The 7,370-nt window shown below is 43.1% G+C and overlaps 1 protein-coding gene across 5 annotated transcripts in view; it reads right to left on the bottom strand.

Moving 5' to 3' along the window:
- LOC109919785 (LSM14A mRNA processing body assembly factor) overlaps positions 1 to 7,370 on the bottom strand; it is an 82,072-nt gene that overhangs the window by 36,236 nt on the left and 38,466 nt on the right. The window lies entirely within an intron of this gene.

Raw genomic sequence — 7,370 nt, 5'->3', positions numbered from 1 at the left:
GGCCTTTTCTGATGAAGGGTCTAGGCCCGAAACGTCAGCCTTCCTGCTCGGCCTGCTGTGTTCATCCAGCTCTGCACCTTGTTGTCTCATGTAAAACTCTAACTGGCTGGACAGACTAGACACAAGAAGAATTCTTCCCTGGCTGTACAGTCTAGAACCTGGGGATACAGTCGACCTTTTAGGATGGAGATGCTGAAACATTTCTGCAAAGGATAGCGGAGGTTCTAAACAGTCATACTGGACACAAAACGTCAACATGCTTCTTCTCCACAGATGCTGCCAGACCTGTTGAATTTCTCTAGCACTCGGTGTTTGTTTTGGAGCAGGAATTTGATGACCTAATGCAGTCTGGCCTTAATGAGACAGCATTACGGTCAATTCTAACAACACTTAAATAGTCTAGCCTTTGCTTGTATAAAATCACAAAGTCAAAAAGCAACAAAAATTGGACAAACCACCTGACATTGACCTCAGCGATAGAATGACAACATCACAGCTTTCCAGATAAAGCCTATAAATGTCCTGGGAGTGGGGACCAAATCTGGGAGAGCTGCCTGATAAAAACTATTCAAGCAACTGCCTGACAGAATCAATCATTCTCATAGGCTCATATCACACAGCTAATGTCTCAGGCTCTCTCAGCATTCCTATATATATCCTCTTCTAACAGTAGGGCAGAGACACCAGAGGTGATATTACAGTTACGTACAGTCAGGAAGGAGGTGACACGAGTCCTCAAGATAGACTGTGGATTCCAACAGAAGCCTGCTCACTGATGCTCAGTCTGAGCTCCATCAGGGTCAAGCAGTCTTGAATTCGTTCCAGCTTGTCCAAATGTGCTGGCAACAGAGCCAAATTTCAGACATGAGGGGAGAGTAACTGTCCTTGTCATCAAGATGCACTTAACCATGTGTGGAATCAAGGTGCCTTGCAAAACTGAAAATCAAAAGGAGGGTCAGAGGTAAAATTCTCCAGTGGCTGGAAAGAGACCAAGCAGACAGGAAAACAGTTATAATTGTTGGATGCCAATCATGGCAATCTCATAAGCTCCTTAGGGTAGTGTTTGAAGCCCAGCATTTTGAGGTGTTTCAATGACTACCCCTCCGTCACAAGGTCAAAGATGAGGTTAAGTGCTGAGGATTCAGGCATTCAACACCATTATCTTAATTACTGAGTCTGGACTGGAAGGCATTAAGACATGAACAACATTCAGGCCTAGACCAATAAGTGACAAGTAATATTCGTGCCTCAATATCTAGGCAATAATCAATCATCGCCAACAAGAGAATCTAACCATTGCTCTTTGACATTCAACGGCGTTATTATTAATAACAGAGGCATTGACCAGAAACTCAAAATGAATAAATCATAATTATTGTGGCTGCAAGATCAGGTCAGAGACTGGGAACTCTACAAGCAATTACTCTCCTGCCCCCTTCCCCACCAAACACCTGTCCACCATTTATAAGGCACAAGTCAGGATGGAATACTCTATTTGCCTGGATGGGTGCAGCTCCAACAATACAAGATGGTTGGTACTATTCAGGACAAAAGTTGTCCATCTCCAACACTGCTAATAGTGTATATGAACACCAAGGCTCCTTTCAATAGCACCTTCCAAATCTGTGGCCTCTACCATCTAAAAAGACCATGGACAGCAGAGACCTGGGAACATCACTAGCTACAAGCTCCCCTCCAAGCTTCACTATTCTGACTTGAACTGTGATCACCATTCCTTCACTACCGCAGGAACATCATCCTGGAACTCCTTCCTAACAACACTTCTGCATGTCCCTAAGACTCCCAAGGATTGCAAAGGCTCAATAAAAACCAAAAGAACTGCAGATGCTGTGAATTAGAAACAAAAAACAAGTTGCTGGAAAAGCTCAGCAGGTCTGGCAGCATCTGTGAAAGGAACAACAGAGCTAACGTTACGGGTCTGGTGACCCTTCCACAGAACTGATGGTGGCTGGGATAATGTCAGTTTATATGCAGATAAAAGGGAGGGGGGTGGGGTACGGAGTAAACGATAGGATAGTGCCTAAAGAGACAGAAGAGCAGTTGGATAGACAAAGAGTTGATAACGATCAGGCTGGGAGGGTGAACAGCTGTTAATGGGGACTATCAGTGACTAACAACAGGGGGTGTGTGATGGTAGGCTATGTGGTAACAAGGCCTGGTATGTGGGGTAGGGGGCTGGGACATGGGAGTGTTTAGGCCCTAACATTATTGAACTCGATATCAAGTCCGGAGAGCTGCAGGATCCCCAAGCGGAAAATGATGTGTTGTTCTTCCAGCTTGCATCGAGATTCGCTGGAACTTTGCAGCGAGCCAGAAACAGAGATGTTGGCCAGGGAATAGGGTGGTGGCGTTTCCACCACATCCAGCAAGATGCCACGGCCAGACACATATTCTCCTCCCCTCCCTTGTCTGCCTTCCGCAGGGACCATTCCCTCTGGGATACCTTGGTCCACACTTCCTTCACGCCCAACACACCCTTACGGCACCTGGCCCTGTAACCGGCGAAGGTGCAACACCTGCCCATTTACCTCCTCCCTCCCCAGTATCCAAGGGCCCAAACATACGTTCCAGGTGAAGCAACACTTCACCTGCACTTCCCAGAATCTAATCTACTGCAGTCGCTGCTCACAACGTGGTCTCTCCTCTATACTGGGGAAACAAAGTGTAGACTGGGTGATGGCTTTGCAGAACATCTACATTCTGCTTTCAAAAAGACCCTGAACTACCTGTTGCCTGCCACTTTAACACACCACCCTGTTCCCTGGCCAACATCTCCGTTTCTAGCTTGTTGCAGTGTTCCAGCAAACCTCAATGCAAGCCGGAAGAACACCACCTCATTTTCCGCTTGGGAATCCTGCAGCCCTCCAGACTCAATATCGAGTTCAATAATTTTAGGGCCTAAATTCTCCCATGTCCCAGCCCCCTATACCACACACCAGACCTTGTTACCACATAGCCTGCCATCCCAACGACACCCCCCCCCCCCCCCCGCCTGTTGTTAGTCACTAATAGTCCCCACTAACAACTATTCACCCTCCCAGCCTGATTGTTATCAACTCTTTGTCTATCCAAATGCTCTTCTCTCTCTTTGGGCTCTATCCAATTGTTTACTCCATACCCCATACCCCTCCCGTTTTTCTGCATATAAACTGACACTTTCCCAGCTACCATCAGTTCGGAGGAAGGGTCACTGGACCCGCAATGTTAGCTCTGTTGTTTCCTTCACAGATGCTGCCAGGCTTGCTGAGCTTTTGCAGCAATTTTGTTTTTGTTGCAAAGGATCAAGTTGGCAGCTCACTGCCACCTATTTAGAAAATAAATGGTGGTCTTGTCACTGGCAGGCAATAAATGGCACTGTTATAAATTAAACAGATTTACATTTATTTACTTCAAGCTTGACCGTCATTATATTCAACCCTTTGAATAATGTAGGACATGTATAAGGTTGCTATATTGCCAAAGCTATATCAGAATAGAAACTATGGAATTAAAATGCTGTGTTACTAATCTAATTACATATAAAAGGTGAAGAGGTTTATAGTTCAGAACAACTCCAAAATGACTGTCCATTAGGAAGAACTGCCCTTATAAATGTGCTTTTCACAACGTCAAGACATCCCTAAGCACCACATAGCTAGCTAGTAACTTGTAGTCACTTGCAGTACAGAAAAAATACTTCATTAGGGCACAGCAAGGTTCAAAAACAATAATAAAACAAGTAATTGATTAAATTGTTTTAATTTGGTTAAGTGTTGAACCAAGACAGCAAAAGCTCTCCCCTTCTTGTGGCACTGTCATGAAACATTTTACATCTAACTGAGAGGTCAGACAGAGCCATAGTTCTGACAATGCCACATACCTTCACAACAGTGCTGACATATCAGCTGAATTCCTGTTTGGAACAATGTTGTGAGCATTCTGCATGATGGTTCCTCTTACAGCACAGCATGGATTTTGTGTTTGAGTCTCTGTCTTGAACCCATGAACCCATGAACCCATGAACTCCTTACTCAGCTGAAACCTTTAAAAGATACAGCTCCTGCAGTGCAGCAAAGAAAAGAAATCAACACTATGTACTTAGAACTAAGCCGCTCCCAGTTAGTAATTTGCACCATAATGATCCACAGCTGAAAATGCTGAGACGGCAGTTGCTTACTTATTTCCATGCTTAGCCACACTCCAAGTCACAACCTGTTAACATGAAAACGACTCATTTATGCCCACTTTTTGCCTCCTATCCATTAATCAATCCTCAGCATATGGTAATATATCACCCCCACTTCCATGAGCCCTAGACTGCGCATTAAGCTTTTGTATGGCACGTTACTGAATGTCTTCTGCAACACTAAGCCTCACTGTTCTCATCACTGCGTACAATTCACCGTCGACCCGGAGTAACAAATACATTTTGAAACTACTAACTAAATGTAGGCTTCAGTGGTTTAATAGAGCTCCATTACTGATCCTTGGATGCTGGAATAGGACCTCACACAAAAACATCCCCTTGCATTCTGTTGCGAACAAGAAGAACACTAATCTCAGTGTCAATATTCCACAACTGGAAGGCTACAAGTAAAGGCTTCACACGTGGGAAGAAACAAAACTTAAAATATGCCATGGGTGATCATTAAATGCCACCAGCTAATTAAATTTTTGCTCATTACATTCATTCAACCACTTTTGCTTAAGAGCAGAATAAAACAATTTTAACAAGCCATCACAGAACTTCATTGATGTCCTCAAAAACCAAGCTACCCTTGTTTTGTCTCAGCAACTTGTGTCAGCTATTGAATGCCAGAATGGTTCAATAACACGATCCATCACTTCAGTCAGATGGTTGTGGGGTTAATGTCCCACTAAGGAAGCGGATGTAGGGTGGGATAGATGCAAGGAGATGTTAAAAATATATCATAAGTCAAAGACCAATTGAATCAGTTGTTTGAGGAAAGGACCTTTTGAAAGCAAGTTCAACAGCATCAAGGAACTAAAATCAATTAAAGATCGACAAGGCTTGCCAACAGGAAATCCCTAAATTAGAAAGGTTATTCAAATTGAAGAAACTCTGATTTAATGCAAATTAATTGTAAAAATGTACTGGTTTAGTTTTTACAATTACAAGGTATTGTACTTTTAAGTCCAGAAGACATTTGGTAATGTGTTAAAGGTTATTGCCAAAATAAAAGGTCATTGTGTAGAGGGTAATATATTAACATAGATCAAAGATAGGCTGGATGGCAGAAGATAGTCTGCATGAATGGATCTTTGACTTGTCACATCTTGCCAGTGGAGTCCTGCATGGGTGTGCTGGGGCCTCAACATTCTATGATTTATAGAAATGACTCCACATGGGAAACTGATTGAGAAGGGAAAGGAGGGAAACCTGGTGAGATGGATCAGAAACTGGCTTAGTCATTGATACAGAGGGTATAGGTAGACGGCTTGAAACAGTGACTGGAGTGTCTAGCGGCGTACCACAAAGAGCAGTACCAGGATCCTTATTGCCTGTTTATATATATAAAAAAAATGATATTGATGAAAACGTGCAAGAAGTGTTAAGCAAATCTGCAGGTGCTACTAAGATTGGTTCAGTGATTAATAACGAACAAGATAGTTGTAGGTTACAGGAAGATACAGATGTGTTGGTCAGAGAAGCAGACCAGTGGCAGCTGATTTTTAACCCTGATAAAAGTGTGAAGTGATGCACTTTGGAAGAAGAAACAAGATGAAGGAGTATTTAATGAATGGCAGGGCACTGGGTAGCTTAGAGGAACAGAGGGGTCTTGGGGTGATTATTCACAGATCCCTCAAGTCAGCAGAGCACATGAATAGGACAGTTATGGAAGCATATGAGACACTCGCTTTTAATCAGTCATGGCATAGAGTATAAGAGCAAGGAAGTAATGCTGGAGTTGTACAGAGCATTGGTCAGGCCACAACTGGAGAACTGTGTGCAGTTCTGGTCACCTCCCTACAGGAAGGATGTGATAGCACCAGAGGGGGCACAGAGAAGGTACATCAGGATGTTGTCTGGGATGGAGAAATTGCGCTTAAGGAGAGACTAGATAAGCATGGATTGTTTTCTGTAGAGCAGAGAAGACAGAGGGGAGACATGATTGAGATGTATTATGAGGGGCATGGACAGGGTGAATAGAAAGCAGTTGTTCCCTTTGGTTGTGTGGTCAATCACGAGAAGGCATAGTTTTGGGATAGGGGGAAGGAGATTCAGAGGGGATTTGGGAAAGAAAAACCTTTTTCTGTCAGCAGATGGTGGGAATCTGGGATGGTAGTGGAGGATGGAAACCTTACAACCTGTAAAAACAAAAATTTGGATGAGTACTTCAAATATCATAACACTCAAGGATACGGGACGAGTGCAGGAAATCAACATTAGCGCACTTTCAGTGACAATAATCTTGGTGCAGGCTCGATGGGCCAAAGGGCCTTTTCTGCGCTGTATGAATCTATGACCTAGATAAGAACAGAGAAGATATGGTAGCTAAAGATGGCATGAAGTTGGGTCGGAAATTATATTGTGAAAAAGGATATTCGGGGTTGCTGACAGACAGATAGATAAAAATTTGGCAGATGCAGTACAATGCTGGAAAACGTGAAACTGTTCACTTCAGCAGAAACAGCAAAAGAGGAGAGTATTATTTATATGAGAATGACAACAGAATTAGTGCAGGTGTCACAAAAGGTTAGTATGGAGATGCAGCAAGTAATTAAAGATCATGGGACACCATCCTTTATTGTACGTGGACATAAAAGTATATCATACTTCATTTATATAGGGAATTGGTTTAACGTCTCAGACACTAAGCAGTTTTGGTGTTCATATTTAAAGATGACGGCAGCGGTTCAGAGACTTACTACATTGATACCCGGATTGAGTGGTTTTGACTTACAAGGGCAAGGAGGACAGGCTAGGTTTGTTTACATGAGAGCATAGAAGAGTGAAGGCTGACTTGATTCAAATGATAAGATTCTGAACACTCTTGAAAAATTGAAATTGATCATTGAAAGAGGTTTCATCTTGTGTCGACAAGTGTCAGCCCACAAAAGTAATAGTTACCATCAATGTTGTTCTACATAGAAAATGTGCGATGTGTGTTCTGGGATGATGTTATTGTACTATTTATAAAATGATCCTTTCAGATTCACAGGTATTTACTCTAGAATCCTGCCAGTTCAATTTCTTAAATTAGACAAACGTATCCCTTTATAACCGGAGATAACAAGGCGTAGAGCTGGATGAACACAGCAGGCCAAGCAGCATCAGAGGAGCAGGAAGGCTGACGTTTCGGGCCTAGACCCTTCTTCAGAAATGGGGGAGGGGAAGGGGGTTCTGA

This window comes from Rhincodon typus, chromosome 15 (genome assembly GCF_021869965.1).
Source record: "Rhincodon typus isolate 14 chromosome 15, sRhiTyp1.1, whole genome shotgun sequence".
NCBI classification, from domain to species: domain Eukaryota; kingdom Metazoa; phylum Chordata; class Chondrichthyes; order Orectolobiformes; family Rhincodontidae; genus Rhincodon; species Rhincodon typus.
Note: the sequence above shows the minus strand (reverse complement) of the source record. Positions and strands in the feature narration are given on the sequence as shown.